Source organism: Chrysemys picta, chromosome 2 (genome assembly GCF_011386835.1).
Source record: "Chrysemys picta bellii isolate R12L10 chromosome 2, ASM1138683v2, whole genome shotgun sequence".
NCBI classification, from domain to species: domain Eukaryota; kingdom Metazoa; phylum Chordata; order Testudines; family Emydidae; genus Chrysemys; species Chrysemys picta.
Window position 1 is genome coordinate 79,631,586 of NC_088792.1, and position 19,214 is coordinate 79,650,799.

Sequence of the window (19,214 nt, forward strand, 5' to 3'; positions counted from 1 at the left end):
GTGTGTGTGTTGCTTAGGTGCACCTTTTGTAACATTCATCTTTAGAATGCCATTTTGCCAGCCCTTTACTCGTAATGTGGACTAACCCTTTTTATTTAATTAGTTTTCTATTGTAGCTAACTTCCTAATGTTTGCAAATTGGTTACAGCACATTAACTTATTTTCTTCACATATCCACAGTGGCATCGTAATGTCTCTAAACATAATTGTCTGTAAAAAACCAACAGCTTACAGTAGATACGGACTTACATTTTTTGAACCATTACATTCTATTGACTTAACACGTATACAAATGTGAGGTGATAAATTGTGCTGGCACCTTTTTCCAGAAGACAATCATACATGCTGGCTTTAGTTTGCGGGCCCAGGTGGTGGTAGCCTGTGATATACAGGAGGTCAGACTCGATGATGGTCCTTTCCAGCCTTGAACTTGATTCTGTACTTTACAAAATAGTGTATGTTCAGGTGTTACTTCCCCCACCAGTGTGTTGCATATTTGTATAAGATAGTAACGAAAACAAAGGGTAAACATTTTTTTCCTCACTACTAAAGTGTAAAAAAAGGGAAGCTAAACTACAGACATCTTGATTGTAACTGTAGAGATCTTACTAACCCTCACCCCAATACAAAAATGTCTGCAATAGGGCTTCACTACCCCATCCTGAGCTCACCTTGTGTCTACCAGGTTGCAGTGAAGCCATTCAATGTCAAGGCCCAGACCCTGATCCATAGCTGTTGCAATTCAGCAAAGCTCTATTGACTGCAATGGTGCTATGCTGATTTATGCCAGCTGAAGATCTGGCCTGGAGTTTTAGCCTTGCCTCTGTAGTTGATTGATTTTTGTATCTCCACCAAAGCTCGGAGGTTCCATTCCATTTTCTCTTCTGTCACCCACAATCCATCTGTTTTACTTCCCATGGTCCTTGATGGCTTATGACACAGCCTCCATCTTTCAGGTTGAAGAGAACTTGACGGGGCTTGATTCTGTCAATGCTGCTCCTTAATTAAGCCAAAAGGATTGCTTTGCATTTAATGTACTGCTTATGTATCTCTAACATTCACAGGTGCTCATTCCAAAATGTTGGTAGAAGCCTATTAAGCTAAAGGGGAGCTCCTTTCAAAAAGTAGTAGTAGCAGCAGTAAGTCTCTAGTGGGATTGCAACATCGCTCCCTCATGCACACAAAACAAGTACAGTATAACCTCTGTGGCACTCTCAAGCCTTGTCTATACTACCGCGGTAAGTCAACCCTAAGTTACGCTACTTTAGTTATGTGGATAACATAACTAAAGTTGACGTAGCTTAGGTCAACCTACTGTGGTGTCTACGCCACGCTATGTCGACAGGAGACACTCTCCTGCTGACTTGACTTACTCTTCTTGGAGAGCTGGAGTACCAGAGTCGATGGAAGAGCGCTCTGCCGGTAAGTGTAGACACTGCTGTCCTGGAGCATGAGAAATGGAAGGCGTTTAACTCCCGGATGCTCTCTTGACAGTACAAAACACTAATAGCAGGCTCTCAAGGCAACTTAGAAAAGGCCCTTAGCTAGCCTGAAAATATTTACAATGCCTAATTGTCTAGGACAGGGGTTCTCAAACTTCATTGCACCACAACCTCCTTCTGACAACAAAAATTACCTCACGACCCCAGGAGGGGGGGACCAAAGCCTTAGCCCACCCAAGCCCCATTGCCCGGGGGGGGGAGAAGCAAAGCTGAAGCCCAAGAACGTCAGCTCCAGGTGGGAGGCCTGTAACCTGAGCCCTGCCATCCAGGGCTGAAGCCTTCGGGCTTTGGTTTTGGCCCTGGGCGTTGGGGCTTGGGCTTCAGCCCCAGACCCCAACAAGTGTAATGCCAGCCCTGGTGTCCCCCTTTAAAATGGGATTGTGACCCACTTTGGGGTCCTGACCCACAGTTTGAGAACTGCTGGTCTAGGATATGAAGAAGAAATATTCTTATTTTAATTGGTATTAAAGCTAGGGCCACAGGACCCCCTTATCTTCCAGTCTCCCACGTAGAATTGGGTGGAGGAAAAATGGAATGGAATATTTATCAGATTGCATATGAAAAGGGATTGAACTGGCAATATTGTTATTCATGGGTGGGATTTTCAAAAACACATAAGTGATTTAGATGAGGTCCCAGTGTTGTTTTTTTTTCCTTTTTAATGGAGCTTGTGTTCCCAAGTTATTTGTATGCTTTTGAAAATTCCACCCTGTAATGAAATCTGTAATCTGATGTGAAGCATGTTTCCTGGGAAGCGTTTGTTACCCAAACTAGTTACAGGAATTTAGACATGGTTGGAGATGGAGACCTGTGAATTAAGTATATCCAGCGGGCCCTGTCCATAAAGAAGAGCAGTAACGGTCATCTTTTGCTCAACATGCTTGGAAAAACAGTCGCTGCAGTGGTGAGTTCTCTGAAGAACCTGAGAGCAGTTGTACAATGTAAGGAATAAAAAAGAAATCTGGTCAGACAAGCTGTCTCGAGACGAGCCAGAATTGTTTATGAAGGGAGGGACCAATCCCAGGGCAACTCGACTGAATGCTTTTGGGGCGATTGGCAGCTGGAACCTGTGTTTTTAGAGGAAATTGCTAGAGTTCTTATTAGTATGACACTGACTAACAGCAGCTTTCCAGGGACCTGGTATATTAGAAAGTATTAACATTTAAAGTTTAATATTTCTGTATTGTTTGATTATATTTATTGAATGAAATCATTTGAGCTGTTCTTAATCCTACTGCGTGGTTAGTTGTATTCATTGAATGGCTTTTGAAATCCTTGCTCTGTGTAAGAGACAAGTAGGCTACCATTTAGAGTTTAGGTGATTTAAAGTTACGTGACTTGGATTGCTCCCACAGTAGCATATGGGATGAAGGCAGACCATCAGGCTATAAATCAAGACCTGTGATATTGGTCTTGGGTGAATGATACTTTTATATTGATGAAATTCAGTTTCCACTGAGAGGCCGAAGCTCATATTCTCTGCTGAAGGTAAGCCTGCTGAACCATTTGGACGGATGCCGTGCTGGGGGAGTGAGTTGGTGGCAGCTACTACTGGTATTTAGTTGTGCCAGCAACTAGCTGTATTGCACTGCCAATAAAACTCTATTGTAGCTTACCCCAGCACCATTAGTTGTCAAGTTGAAAATACAGAAGGGTAAATCTAATCTGATCAGGCCTGCATCTTCCATCAAATATGAGTTGCTATATTTATTTTGTAGCAGATTTATTGTGCTCTTTTTTTATATTGGGCCTACAAACCTATTCATTCTTTTGGCTTCTCTATTTAGCTACCGCACATATATCTTTTAAAAAATAATGCTGGATAGTATCCCCTTGGTAAAACTAGACTTATGGACTAGCAATCGGTGGCAAATTTTATGTCTTCAAAATGACTAGAGCTTGTCAAAACACTGGAAAAATAATTGTGATGATATCCAGGTTTTCATTTTGCAGGGTTAAAATAGACCTATATTTTTCTTTCAAAGTTGATTTTTGATTTTTTTTTTTTCATTTTTTTCCCCCTTCATTTTTTACCAGTCACTTTTGGATTTTTGAAAATGACTGGGAGCAGAGGGGAAGAAGGGAAAAGAATCAAACACTCAGAAAAAATGAAAACATATATATATATATATATATTTGAAACATTCCCACAAATGTTGAAAATGAACAATTTTTCATTTTTAACAAAAGCCATTTTTAAATGAAAATTTTCATTAAAAAACCATTGACCTGCTCTAGAAATGAGCTTTGATCACTTCATTCTCCACATTTCTGCAGGTAATATGTGACTAGGAAGAAGTCACACACACCCTTTTGAAGTATGTACATTGGGGTGACCTGTACTCCAATAGCCATTAGTCCCTACAAAATACTATATATCTGCATGTAAACTGACACCTAGGCCAGAATTTCAGGCCTACTTTTTGGAAGTTGTCTTATTCATGGATTGGAGAGGGGCCTTGAATAGGGGCACGCATTAGCAAGAGCTTTTTGCGGGTGCCTTACAATCAAATAGAAATAAATGCCACTGGCGCAATGGAGCAGATAGTCTGGTCAGAGTTGCAAAACAAAGTGTTTGTTTATAAACTCCATCCTTTCAAGCCAAGCCACACCAAAAGTATAAATATGGAGGCAGTGTCCCCAACCAATAGTCAGGGCCATCCTAAGAGGTACCTTTCCTCACCAAGCAATTTCAAGCAAAAGCCTGACTATCCAAATGGGATTTGCAGTGTTTACAAGAGTTAAACTGGGGCTTTGGCCGCACAGCTGGTAGCCAAATGGGGAGGGGTTAATTTTTTTTTTTAATTTCATGTCAAAATTTTGACTAGCTCTATTTGTTGGACCAAAGGGGAAAGCAAATTTCAGACTGAGAATCTCTCCCCTGAAAAGGCCATGCTGCTTGCCCAGCCATTGAAAAGCTGGGGGCTGTAAATGTGATGTGTGGGGATTTGCATAAGCTGGCATGTGAGTTAACAACATGGTGACCATACTGGTTTTAGAAAGCAGAGCTCCCCAGTCATGGCACAAAGCTGCTGAAATAGAAGGGTCCTTCTGCACCCTGGAGAACATCCATCAGACTATTATTGTGGGAAGAAATTAATGGAGATAACACGTAGATTTAAAAAAAGAAAGTTAAAAGGTAAATTCTTATTGCAAGATTAAGCACAGGTTGATCAGCATGACTCTAGCAGTTACTGGGTTAAAGTATCTATGATGTTACTGCTCAGTGAGGAGGGAGATACAGTAACAGGAAATTTGGAAATGGCAGAGATGTTTAATGACTTCTTTGTTTCGGTCTTCACCGAGAAGTCTGAAGGAGTGACTAACACAGTGAATGATATCTGGTTGGAACTGGGTCCTTTGAGTTGGAAGCCCAGGTTCTGTTCCTAACTCTCACACTTGCTGACTCTTGTGATCTTGAACAAACCACTAAGGCATACATTTTCAAAAGTTTTCACCAATTTTTTTGTTGACACCCAATTTGAGCCACTTATGGCCTGATTTTTGGAGATGCTCAAAACCCCCAACTCCAGCTGATGTCATCTGGAACAGCTGGTGCTCCGCACCCTTGAAAATTGGGCCTTGGGGTCTCGAGCTGGGTAAGCAAATATAGGGGACCCTTACACAAAAAAAAATTTTTTTTTAAAAGTGTGTGCATGTGTATATATAATATGGCCCAAACCTGCTTGCTGTGTTTCATGAGTAGACTCCTGTACCTGTGCACAGTCCTTTTGACTTCAGTTGGGATCTGCAGGGTCAGGGCCTGAGAGCTTAACCGGTCTGCCTGAATTTATCCCACCTGTGAAATGGGGAGAATGACACATTCCCAGCTTTATAAAGCCTTTTGATATCTTCAGATGAGAGACTCTATATAAGCACAATTATTTAATTTATGACAAAGAACATGAGGATTTTGAAGGTTTTTAAAATTAATGTTAACACTCAGCTGTTCAGCTATATAAATAGCAGGTTTTATTTCTAAAATATTTTTGCTTCTGGTAGGTTTGTGCATTGTGAGATTTTGTAAGTTTATGGGATAAAAGAACATTTAATTTTTCCCTGGTGGATTTGGGGTAGAAGCACTCTTGGAAATACTTTCAGTGTAATGACTGATAATCCATCTCGGCTGTGGGTGGTATGAAAAGCATTGCCAGCTCTGTGTGTATCAGGCATCATTATGTCAGTGAGATAAGTCCCTTCCTATAAAATGTCTTGTAATGGACTTTGGGCTAGATTCTCAGCAGGGGCAAATTAGTGTACCTCGAGTCAAGTCAATTAATCTATGCAAATGTATACCAGCTGAGCATCTGGCCCTTTGTCTTTACCATTTCCAGTTGTCTCCACCAGAAGTGCTTACTACTAAATTAATTATTGCACATTCAATAGCCAGAAAAATTGAGTAGTCCGTTTTCTGTCATTTTTAAATTTGTTGCTTTTCAGTATAATTGAATATCCCCTTGTCCTTGCATTCTCTGAATAGATAACTAGAAGTGTTGGATTTGCCTTCTCTTTAACATTCTTTATTGTATCCCCTCCTCTTTTTCTCCTTTCTGAAGGACAGTCCCAGTTGTTTCAGTCTCTTCATATGGAAGGCTTCCTCTGCCTCTGATCATTTGTCACCCATCTCTAAAACCCTTGTTTCTGCTGTATCATTTTTGAGCTAGGATGACCAGAATGGTACTCCAGATGAGGGCATTCCATTGACTCATACAATGGCAATGTGATATTGTCAGTGTTGTTTCCTATCCTATCCCATATGCATCCAAACATTTGTTTGCTTTTTTCAATAGCTGCCTCAGATTGAGCCAGAGGCTTTCACTGTGCTTTCCACAATGGTCTTCATCCTGAGTTTATGGCTAATTTAGCAAAGAGTCTGAGTGGTTCAGATTATTCAAATATATTGCTTGCCATGGGTGTCGCTTTGCACATGCCATTGAATTTCATCTGAAGTCCCACATAGCTTTCTGTAGTCTTGACTAACTGCACTGGTGTAAGTGTGTGTGTGTGTGTGTGTGTGTATGTGTGTGTATATATATATATATAATATATATATATATATATATATATATATATATATATACACACACGCACACACCTCTACCCCGATACAACGCTGTCCTCAGGAGGCAAAAAATCTTACTGCATTATAGGTGAAACCGCCATATATCGAACTTGCTTTGATCCGCCGGAGTGCGCAGCCCCGCCCCCCTGGAGCGCTGCTTTACTGCGTTTCGTGTTATATTGGGTCGCGTTATATCGGGGTAGAGGGGTGTGTGTGTGTGTATGTACACACACACACACACACATATTTACACCAGTGCAGTTTAGTCAAGAGCGGATCAAAGCAAGTTCGATATAACGCGGTTTCACCTATAACGCCATAAGATTTTTTTGGCTCCAGAGGACAGCGTTATATCGGGGTAGAGGTGTATGTGGCTGTTGTAATCACCACAGGATCCGGGGCTCAGCTTCAGGAGTTGGTGCAGTGCATAGAATCCACCAGTGCATACAGCAGGATCGGAGAAGGGGGATCTGATGAGACCTGCTCCTATCTGGTGGTCGCAGCAGATCCTGGGAGGGGTAATTGATAGTGTGCCTCTCCCTCTATTCCTACAGATTGCACTACAATTTGACACATATGTTGTTGCAGAGAACTGAGGGCCTTGATAGGAGGAATATTCACGGCACTTCCATGATTAATTAGTTTCTACTGCTCCTTAAGTAACAATAAAACCCATCAGTTCCTCATTTATTTTTATGAGTAGCTATTCACACAACAGCTCAAGTCTAATTCAGTTGTTGATACGGACATTTTAACCCAATGTGCTTTTAAAAATGTTGAATGAAAACCAAAGAGAATTTTTATTTGGATTTCAACATTCCCCCAACCCTGCCACTTATACAGTCAGATTCTGCCTCTTTTGCTCTTGCTCAGTAGTTCCTTTCATCACAATAGTCCCCTGGATTTCCACGGGACTATTCATGAAGTAAGGCGCTTCTCAATGGGGGTAAGGGTGGCAACATCTGGCCCAGAGTGGTTTTGAGCTGGGGTTTTGATTCAGGCCCTTCTCTAAAGGAAATCTTTCCTCTCGTAAATTGTTCTGTGTTTTGTACTAGTGCCTGGCATAATGGGTTCCTGGTCTATGACTGGGGTCCCTAGACACCCCCATAATACAAACAAGCACTAATCAGAGTTGCCTCTTTCTGATTTTGTTACATTTTATTACCACACTACTTTCCATGTGCTGCAGTGGAACATCCTCTTGGCATTTTACTGTTGCTAATGTGCCCATCACCGCAGTAATATTAAGAACTCTGATCCCTGAAAGGGAGCATGTGCAGAGCAACCCCCAAAATGATGGTGCATTATATAAGCCCCGAGCAGTCATGCTGAGCGGATTGGCATTGGCAATGTATCTTTGACGCCTTCATATTCATCTTCTGGTTAGAGACGTCCCTGCTCCTTGCTTGATAAAGCTTTTAATATTAGATTTTATTTTCCTAGCCAAGATTTTAGATTTATGGCTCAAAGAAAGACCTTCTGTAATTACACTGCAAGCACTTTACAAGATGTCCTAGTGCTGTGCATGTCTTGTTAGTGGCAATATGTGACAGATCTGGATTAGAAAATAGTGGATGAGGCTGCTGTTCAAACTGCCTAGCAGAGAGGGGGATTGGCAGACTACCCGCAAAAGCTTAATGAAATGTCTGTTTTTTATGGGATTCTTACTGAAAAGGGGATGGGAAAGAAGGGGGGGCAGATGGAATGTTGCCATCTGGGACGTGTTACCATAATGTGTCGTCGTCTTTTTTTGGATCACAGACCAATACAACATTGTGAATTCAATCCCACCATTTGAACCGGCACACAGGAAGCTTGCATTTTTAAGATTTGCCATTTGTAGAGGCAATCTTCCTGATCTGCCCTCTCTTCAGTATTAAAGGATTTATTCTACCTACTAACTTACCTTTTTATTGGCTCCTTTAAAGAATCCACTTGCTCTTGTGCTTTTAAAGGAAGGAAATTTTGTGTGAGCTCTGTAGGAGAGAAATGTGCCCTGAAAAACATACTCATTTCTGATTTAAATCAAGGAGCCTCTGACAGCATTGCTTGCTAGTTTGAGTGTTGCTTTGTATGCCCTTATGCAAGAATGGTGCAGTGAGACTGAGTGCATCTGCCACACTAGGGATGCAAGAGGAAATAGTCTTAATATGACAAAGAAGGCCTGCGTCTCATGTGCATCTATATTTTAGAGATAACTTTTACTATCTATTTTCTTTTGATATTGAAATAAGTATTGATTTAATATTCCCCCCTCTCCTGAGGCCTAAATTCTTTTTTGTTTTGGTGGGAAATGAAGGGGGAGGACGCTTTTTTACCAACCATCCAAGATTGGTTCATCCAAACAGAATGCTCTGCTGTGTATAATTTAAAAGCATGTTATCTCCATAACAGGTTAGACTCTTCAGACAAAAGGAGGAAAAATGAAATATTTCATCCCAAAACCAAAGCAGTGGTTCAGAAATGCCACTGCAGTGCTTCATGGGAGTTGCAGTTCAGGTGCCTCCTGCTCCCTTCCTCCTCCTTGGTTAGACTACATCTTGATGAGGAGAGGCAGTGCAACATGGGAGTCCCTGGCCCTGGTGCATCATGGGCGCTGTAGACTGGCTGGGAAGCCTGGTCCATAAAGAAGAAAGAGGACATTGAGATAACTAAACTACAACTCCCACGAGGCATTGCGGCAGCATATCTGAAATTAAACATTTTGGTTTTCAACCAACATGTTTCAGTTTTCAAACATTCATTTTTTCCCCCCACAAGAAATTATTTTTTCTAAAAAGCACTGACACGTTTTGCACAAAATTTCATTTACTTGAAATCCCCATTTTTTGTTAAAAATAATTTAAAGTAAAATTTTTTTTACCAGCCAAGCTACAGTTGCAGTTTATATTTCCTAACATTTCTTTTCCCTATAGCCCACCCACTAGAGTCTGGACTGGGGAAAACTCAATCACAAAACTCCTTAATCCTCTTGTATGGTTGCTGCTGAAAATTGCAAGGCTCTCTTTTCTCCCAAGGAGAGTACAGCACCTTCCTCCCCCTGCATTGGTCTAGGACAGCGGTTCTCAAAGTGTGGGTCAGGACCCCAAAGTGGGTCATGACTCCATTTAATGGGGTCACCAGGGCTGACTTAGACTTGCTGGGGTCCAGGGCCAACACCTGAGCCCACTGCCCGGGGCCAAAGCAGAAGCCCCAGGGCTTCAGCCCTGGGTGGTGGGACTCAGGTTGCAGGTCCCCTACCTGGGGCTGAAGCCCTTGGGCTTTGGCCCCTTGCCTGGGACGAAGGGACTCAGGCTTCGGTCCCCCTCCTGGGGTTGTGAAGTAATTTTTGTTGTCACGGTGCAATGAAGTTTGAGAACCCCAGGTCTAGGAAGCCAGAGACAAGCACTGGGGGGTTCCCATGTAGTACTGAAGCTTGTCACCACCAGGATGCTCCATTAGTAACCCATGCTTGTAGATTTACGGCTGGATATTGGGACCCGAATTTGTTTTGGTTGTTTATATCATCTCTCATTCTCTAGGTGCATTGCAGCTTTACAAAATATTGAGTTGCTATAGATATGCTCTAGTTTAAAAAGGAATTCATATCAGGGAAGTCCTGTGGCCTTGTTTATGCTGGAGGTCAGACTAGACTACTGCAATGGTCCCTTCTGGCCCTTACAATCTATGAAAAATGGGGTTGTGCAGAGATTCTGTAGATAAATGTGGCAAGCGGTTTGTGTTCATCAGTAGGGCATACAAGGCTGTAGACAGTAGGAGTGGTATTTTCAGACATTCATCCTTGGCCTAATGCTGTTCCCACTGTAGTCAATGGGGACTTTTACCATTGTCTTTGGGGGCTAAGCTATGCCAATGCCGAGTGCTTCTGAAAATTCCACCCTAAATCTTCATCTTGAGAGAGGGAGTGGTGGCTGGGACTACAGGTGATCCCTAAAATTTTCATGAAGTGCTGTTGGATCTTTAACTTCCACCTGGATGCAGGGCAGGTTGAGTGCACCTTGAATGTAAGTGGAGGCCCTGCCACTCTTCTGAGAGTCCTACATCCCTTGCAAATCTGGCTACTTGCTTGGCGGCTGTAGCTGTCTATGTGGTACCAGGAGCAGAACAAGTGCCAGTTCATCACTTGACTCACCCCTTAAGGACTTACAAGTTGTTCGGTCAGCCCTGATTGAACAACCACTGGACACAAACTAACACAATTCCAGTTGTTGTTTTTTCCAGCTAGCATCTAAATGGTAACCTTTTGAGCAGAAATAAAGTGATAGGTTAAGTCCTAAAGAGGGGCGGTTATTCAGTTTTCAGCAAACACAGTAATGGGCTTTAATTTAACATTCTTTGGGGCAGATAAGGTCCTCAGGGATATCCTCAACATCATGTGGTCAACAGTTTTAGAAACAGCTGATAGATCTAAAAGATTCAACACGGTCAATTGCGGGTCTGATTTTCTGTTCTGATCTGGCAGCACTTTTACACTCTCTGTGCATTGATGTAAATGATTATATAAGGTGCAGAGCAACAGAGAATCAAGCTTTGAACTTCATCCATCATCAGAAAAACCACCAGCTGCAAGGAGTGTAATTTGTGTGCCATATCCAGGCTTAGAACTAGACTCACTGGGGTCATTGAAATAGTGCCAGAAGCTTATGGAGCTTTTCTATCTCAACAGTTTTCTTTTCTCTCCCCACGCTCTCCCAACCCGTTTTAGAGAGAGAGAGAGAGAGGTTTATAATCAGGGCCCCATGTATTCTGTGACTCCAAAACTAGAATTTGCCATGGAATCCACCTCCCACGCCCCCGCCCTTCCTACAGAAATTAGGCTTCCACTTAATTTTTTTAACTAGAATTTGTGATTGCAGAAAGGCCTGCAAATGCGTACCAAGTGTAAATCGGTGCACCACTATCTTCCTGCATCTGCAGAATAGATCTGGGAGGCATAAACTGCCCTGTACATCTGAATAGGCTGTTAATACTTAAACCTAAAGATGAACAATTTAAATGGCAGCTACTATATTACTAGTCACTTTAGCAGAAGCATCCAGCTGCTGTGCTTCCCCCACAATTCCAGACTGCCTCCCAAATACTAAAAGCTCAAAATGTCTCCTGTGGCGTGTTGCCAACTCTTATGATTTTATTGTGAGTCTTGTGATTTTTTTTAAAGCCCCTGCTGTTGGAATCAAGAGATTGCAAGAAGGTCTCAGCATTCAGGGTTTGTTTGTTTGTTTGTTTGTTTATAAAGGGGGGGGCTGGGGGAATGTCTAGTCCTCATGGCAGAAGAGATGAGCTTGAAAATATCTCTAAGGCTCACAGACCAGAAGGCAAAGAAAAAAGTTCCAAAATTTACTGGTTTTGTTTTGTTTTGTGGCTTTAAAAATTGTGAGATTTAAAAAAACAAAAAACAACTCATGAGAGGCAAAAAGGCATCCTTTTAAAAAGTGGAAGTTAAATCCTAGTGAAGAAAATAGAAAGGAGCACAAACTCTGGTAAATGAAGTGTAAAAATACAATTAGGAAGGCCAAAAAACAATTTGAGGAACAGTTAGCCAAAGACTCAAAAAGTAATAGCAATTTTTTTTTAGTACATCAGAAGCAGGAAGCCTGCTAAACAACCAGTGGGGCCACTGGATGATCTAGGTGCTAAAGAAGCACTCAAGGAGATGAGACCATTGCGGAGAAACTAAATGAATTCTTTGCATCAGTCTTCACGGCTGAGGATATGATGGAGATTCCCAAACCTGAGCCATTCTTTTTAGGTGACAGATCTGAGGAACTGTCCCAGATTGAAGTATCATTAGAGGAGATTTTGGAACAAATTGATAAATTAAACAGCAATAAGTCACCAGGACCAAATGGCATTCACCCAAGAGTTCTGAAGGAACTCAAATGTGAAATTACAGAACTACTAACTGTAGTCTGTAACCTATCATTTAAATTGGCTTCTGTACCAGATGACTGGAGGATAGCTAATGTGATGCCACTTTTTAAAAAGGGCTCCAGAGGTGATTCCCGGCAACTACAGGCCTGTAAGCCTGACTTCAGTACCGGGCAAACTTGTTGAAACTATAATAAAGAACAATATTGCCAGACATATAGATGAACATAATTTATTGAGGAAGATTCAACATGGTTTTAGTAAAGGAAAATCATGCCTCACCAATCTGCTAGAATTCTTTAAGGGGGTCAACAAGCATGTGGACCAAGGGGATCCAGTGGATATAATGTACTTAGATTTTCAGAAAGCATTTGACAAGGTCCCTCACCAAAGGCTCTTAAGCAAAGTAAGCTGCCACGGGATAAGAGGGAAAGTTTTCAGAATGGAGAGAGGTAAATAGTGGTGTCCCCCAGGGGTCAGTTCTGGGACGAGTCCTATTCAACATATTCATAAATGATCTGGAAAAAGGGATAAAGAGTAAGGTGGCAAAATTTGCAGATGATACAAAATTACTGAAGATAGTTAAGACCCAGGCAGACTGCGACAAGCTACAAAAGAATCTTTCAAAACTGGGTGACTGGGTAGCAAAATGGGAGATGAAATTTAATGTTGATAAATGCAAAGTATTGCACATTGGAAAGCATAATCCCAACTATACATATAAAATCATGGGCTCTAAATTAGCTGTTACCACTCAAGAAAGAGATCTTGGAGTCATTGTGGATAGTTCTCCGAAAACATCCACTCAATGTGCAGTGACAGTCAAAAAAGCGAACACAATGCTGGGAATAATTAAGAAAGGGATAGATAATAGGACAGAAGATATCAAGTTGCCTCTATATAAATCCATGGTACGCCCACATCTTGAATACTGTGTGCAGATGTGGTCACCCCATCTAAAAAAAGATATATAGGAATTGGAAAAGATTCAGAAAAGGGCAACAAAAATTATTAGGGGTATGGAACGGCTTTCGTATGAGGAGAGATTAATAAGACTGGGACTTTTCAGCTTGGAAAAGAGACGGCTAAGGGGAGATATGATTGAGGTCTGTAAAATCATGACTGGTGTAGAGAAAGTAGATAAGGAAGTGTTGTTTACTACTTCTCATAACACAAGAACTAGGGGTCACCAAATGAAATTAATAGGCAGCAGGTTTAAAACAAATAAAACTAGACTCAAAGAGCTTGGCTTGTTTAGCCTAACCAAAAGAAGGCTGAGGAGAGATGTGATTGCTCTCTATAAATATATCAGAGGGATAAATACCAGGGAGGGAGAGGAATTATTTAAGCTCAGTACCAATGTGGACACAAGAACAAATGGATATAAACTGGCCATCAGGAAGTTTAGACTTGAAATTAGACCAAGGTTTCTAACCATCAGAAGAGTGAAGTTCTGGAATAGACTTCCAAGGGGAGCAGTGGAGGCAAAAGACATATCTGGCTTCAAGACTAAGCTTGATAAGTTTATGGAAGGGATGGTATGATGGGATAGCCTAATTTTGGCAATTAATTGATCTTTGACTATTAGCGGTAAATATGCCCAGTGGCCTGTGATGGGACACTAGATAGGGTGGGATCTGAGGATATGTCTACACTACGAAATTAGGTCGAATTTATAGAAGCCGGTTTTATAGATATCGGTTTTATACAGTCGATTGTGTGTGTCCCCACATAAAATGCTCTAAGTGCATGAAGTCGGCGGACTGCGTCCACAGTACCGAGGCTAGCGTCAACTTCCGGAGCGTTGCACTGTGGGTAGCTATCCCACAGTTCCTGCAGTCTCCCCCGCCCATTGGAATTCTGGGTTGAGATCCCAATGTCTGATGATGCAAAACAGTGTCGCGGAGGGTTCTGGGTACATGTCGTCAGGCCCCTCCCCCTCCGTCAGACCAACGGCAGACAATCGATTCGCGCCTTTTTACCTGGGTTACCTGTGCAGACAACATACCACGGCAAGCATGGAGCCCGCTCAGCTCAGCTCAGCTCACCATCACCATATGTCATCTGGGTGCCGGCAGATGTGGTACTGCATTGCTACACAGCAGCAGCTAATTGCCTTTTGGCAGTAGACGGTGCAGTATGACTGGTAGCCTTCATTGGCTATCTGGGTGCTGGCAGACGTGGGGCTGCATTGCTACACAGCAGCAGCCCCTTGCCTTTTGGCAGTAGATGGTGTATTACGACTGGTATCCGTCATCGTCGTATTCCAGTTCAGTCAGAGGCACCTGGGCAGACATGCTTTGTCTCCTGGAGACTCAGTCCTGCCGGCAGTCCTATTGAACCGTCTTGACGATGACGGCTAGCAGTCGTAGTACAGTATCTTCTGCCAAGCACCCAGAAGATGCCGAGGGCTATCAGTCATGCTGCACCGTCTGCTGCCAGCTTAAGATGTAAAAAATAGATGGACCAGATTTGTTCTGTATTCATTTGTTTCCCCCTCCCTCCGTGAAATCAACGGCCTGCTAAACCCAGGGTTTTGAGTTTAATCTTTGGGGGGGCCATTCTGTGTGACAGTTGTTTGTGTTTCTCCCTGATGCACAGCCACCTTTGTTGATTTTAATTCCCTGTACCTGTACGCCATGTTGTCAGTCGCCCCTCCCTCCCTCCGTCAGTTTCGCGCCTTTTTTCAGCCCAGACGCCATAGCACTGGGATCATGGAGCCCGCTCAGATCACCGCAGCAATTATGAGCACTATGAACACCATGCGCATTGTTCTGGTGTATATGTAGAGCCAGGACATGCCAAAGCAAAACCAGGACCAGCCGAGGAGGCAATTGCAGCGCGGCGATGAGAGTGATGAGGAAATTGAAATGGACATAGACCTCTCTCAAAGTATGGGCCCCAGCAATGTGCAAATCATGGTGTTACTGGGGCAGGTTCATGGCATGGAATGCTGATTCTGGGCCTGGGAAACAAGCACAGACTGGTGGGACCGCATCGTGTTGAAGGTGTGGGACGATTCCCAGTGGCTGCGAAACTTTCGCATGCGTAAGGGCACTTTCATGGAACTTTGTGACTTGCTTTCCCCTGCCCTGAAGTGCCAGAATACCAGGATGAGAGCAGCCCTCACAGTTGAGAAGCGAGTGGCGATAGTCCTGTGGAAGCTTGCAACGCCAGACAGCTACCGGTCAGTCGGGAATCAATTTGGAGTGGGCAAATCTACTGTGGGGGCTGCTGTGATCCAAGTTGCCAGGGCAATCAAAGACCTGGTGATATCAAGGGTAGTGACTCTGGGAAACGTGCAGGTCATAGTGGATGGCTTTGCTGCAATGGGATTCCCAAACTGTGGTGAGGCGATAGACTGAACCCATATCCCTATCTTGTCACCGGAGCACCAAGCCACCGAGTACATAAACCACAAGGGGTACTTTTCAATGCTGCTGCAAGCCCTGGTGGATCACAAGGGACGTTTCACCAACATCAACATGGGATGGCCGGGAAAGCTACATGATGCTCGCGTCTTCTGGCACTCTGGTCTGTTTCGAAAGCTGGAGGAAGGGACTTTCTTCCCGGACCAGAAAATAACTGTTGGGGATGTTGAAATGCCAATAGTTATCCTTGGAGGCCCAGCCTACCCCTTAATGCCATGGCTCATGAAGCTGTACACAGGCAGCCTGGACAATAGTCAGGACCTGTTCAACTACAGGCTGAGCAAGTGCCGAATGGTGGTGGAATGTGCATTTGGACGTTTAAAAGCGCGCTGGCGCAGCTTACTGACTCGGATAGACTTCAGCGAAACCAATATCCTCATTGTTATTGCTGCTTGCTGTGCGCTCCACAATATCTGTGAGAGTAAGGGGGAGACATTTATGGCGGGGTGGGAGGTTGAGGCAAATCGTCTGGCCGCTGATTACGTGCAGCCAGACACCAGGGTGGTTAAAAGAGTACAGCAGGGCGCGGTGCGCATCAGAGAAGCTTTGAAAACCAATTTTGTGACTGGCCAAGCTACGGTGTGAAACTTCTGTTTGTTTCTCCTTGATCAACCCTCCGCCCCTACCCGCCCCCCCCCCCCGGTTCACTCTACTTCCCTGTAAACCAACCACCCCCCGACTCCCTTCGAGCACCGCTTGCAGAGGCAATAAAGTCATTGTTACTTCTCATTCATGCATTCTTTATTAATTTATCACACAACTAGGGGGATAATTGCCAAGGTAGCCCAGGATGGGTGGGGGAGGAGGGAAGGAAAAGGACACACTGCAGTTTAAAACTTTAACTCTTATTGAAGGCCAGCCTTCTGATGCTCGGACAATCATCTGGGGTGGAGTGACTGGGTGACCGGAGGCCCCCCCACCATGTTCTTGGGCGTCTGGGTGAGGAGGCAATGGGACTTGGGGAGGAGGGCTGTTGGTTACACAGGGGCTGTAGCGGCGGTCTCTGCTCCTGCTGCCTTTCCTGCAGCTCAACCATACGCTGGAGCATATCAGTTTGATGCTCCAGCAGCCGGAGCATTGAATCTTGCCTTCTGTCTGCAAGCTGACGCTACCTATCATCTTCAGCCCGCCACTTGCTCTGTTCAGCCCGCGATTCATCCCGCCACCTCTCCTCTCCTCTCGTTCATATTGTGCTTTTTTGCACTCTGACATTGACTGCCTCCACGCATTCTGCTGTGCTCTTTCAGCATGGGAGGACATCTGGAGCTCCGTGAACATATCATCCCGAGTCCGCCGTTTTCTCCTTCTAATCTTCGCTAGCCTCTGCGAAGGAGAAACATTTGCAGCTGGTGGAGGAGAAGGGAGAGGTGGTTAAAAAAGACACATTTTAGAGAACAATGGGTACGCTCTTTCACGTTAAATTTTGCTGTTCACATTACACAGCACGTGCTTTCGTTACAAGGTCGCATTTTTCCTCTTATATTGAGGGCCTGCTGGTTTGGTGTGAGAGATCACTCACTCAGTGCCAGGCAACAGAATTCGGCTTGCAGGCAGCCATGGTAAGCCACAGTCTTTTGGCTTTTTTAACCTTCATAACATGTGGGAATGGTTTCAAACAGCAGCGCCCTCATTTCCCATACCAAGGACCCATTGGGTTGGCCATTTAAACTGGGTTTGCAATGAAAAAGGAGGGGCTGGGGTTTCCAGGTTAACATGCAGCACAAACCCAACTCCCCCCCCCCATACACCCCCCCCCAATTCTCTGGGATGATCACTTCACCCCTCCCCCCACCACCACGTGGCTAACAGCGGGGAACATTTCTGTTCAGCCGAGCAGGAACGGGCACCTCTGAATGTCCCCTTAATAAAATCACCCCATTTCAACCAGGTGACCATGAATGATATCACTCTCCTGAGGATAACAAAGAGAGATAAGGAATGGATGTTGTTTGCATGCCAGCAAACACCGGGACCATACGCTGCCATGCTTTGTTATGCAATGATTCCAGACTCCGTGCTACTGGCCTGGCGTGGTAAAGTGTCCTACCATGGTGGATGGGATAAGGCAGCCCTCCCCAGAAACCTTTTGCAAAGGCTTTGGGAGTACATGAAGGAGAGCTTTCTGGAGATGTCCCTGGAGGATTTCCGCTCCATCCCTATACACGTTAACAGACTTTTCCAGTAGCTGTACTGGCCGCGATTGCCAGGGCAAATTAATCATTAATCATTAAACATGCTTGCTTTTAAATCATGTGTAATATTTACAAAGGTACACTCACCAGAGGTCCCTTGTGTGCCCTCAGGGTCTGGGAGCACGCCTTGGGTGAGTTCGGGAGTTAGTGGTTCCAGGTCCAGGGTGATAAACATATCCTGGCTGTTGGGGAAACCGGTTTCTCCGCTTCCTTGCTGTGAGCTATCTTCATTGTCTTCATCATCATCATCATCATCTTCCGTGTACCCCGAACCCGCTTCCCTGCTGCGTGTTTCTCCATTGACGGAGTCAAAGCACACGGTTGGGGTAGTGGTGGCTGCACCCCCTAGAATGGCATGCAGCTCCTCGTAGAAGCGGCATGTTTGCGGCTCTGCCCCAGACCTTCCGTTTGCCTCTCTGGCTTTGTGGTAGGCTTGCCTTAGCTCCTTAATTTTCACGTGGCACTGCTGTGCGTCCCTGTTATGGCCTTGGTCCTTCATGGCCTTGGAGACTTTTTCTAATATTTTGCCATTTTGTTTGCTGCTACGGAGTTCAGCTAGCACTGATTCGTCTCCCCATATGGCGAGCAAATCCCGTACCTCCTGTTTGGTCCATGATGGAGCTCTTTTGCGATCCTGGGACTTCATCATGGTTACCTGTGCTGATGAGCTCTGCGTGGTCACCTGTGCTCTCCACGCTGGGCAAACAGGAAATGAAATTCAAAAGTTCGCGGGGCTTTTCCTGTCTACCTGGTCAGTGCATCTGAGTTGAGAGCGCTGTCCAGAGCGGTCACAATGAAGCACTGTGGGATAGCTCCCGGAGGCCAATAACGTCGTATTCCGTCCACACTACCCCAAATCCGACCCGCAAAGGCTGATTTTTAGCGCTAATCCCCTCGTCGGAGGTGGAGTAAAGAAACCGGTTTAAAGGGCCCTTTAAGTCGAAAGAAAGGGCTTCATCGTGTGGATGTGTCCAGGCTTAATTCGATTTAACGCTGCTAAAGTCGACCTAAACTCGTCGTGTAGACCAGGCCTCAGTTATACAGAGAATTCTTTCTTTGGTGTCTGGCTGGTGAGTCTTGCTCACATGCTCAGGCTTTAGCTGATTGCCACATTTGGGGTCGGGAAGGAATTTTCCTCCAGGGCAGATTGGCAGAGGCC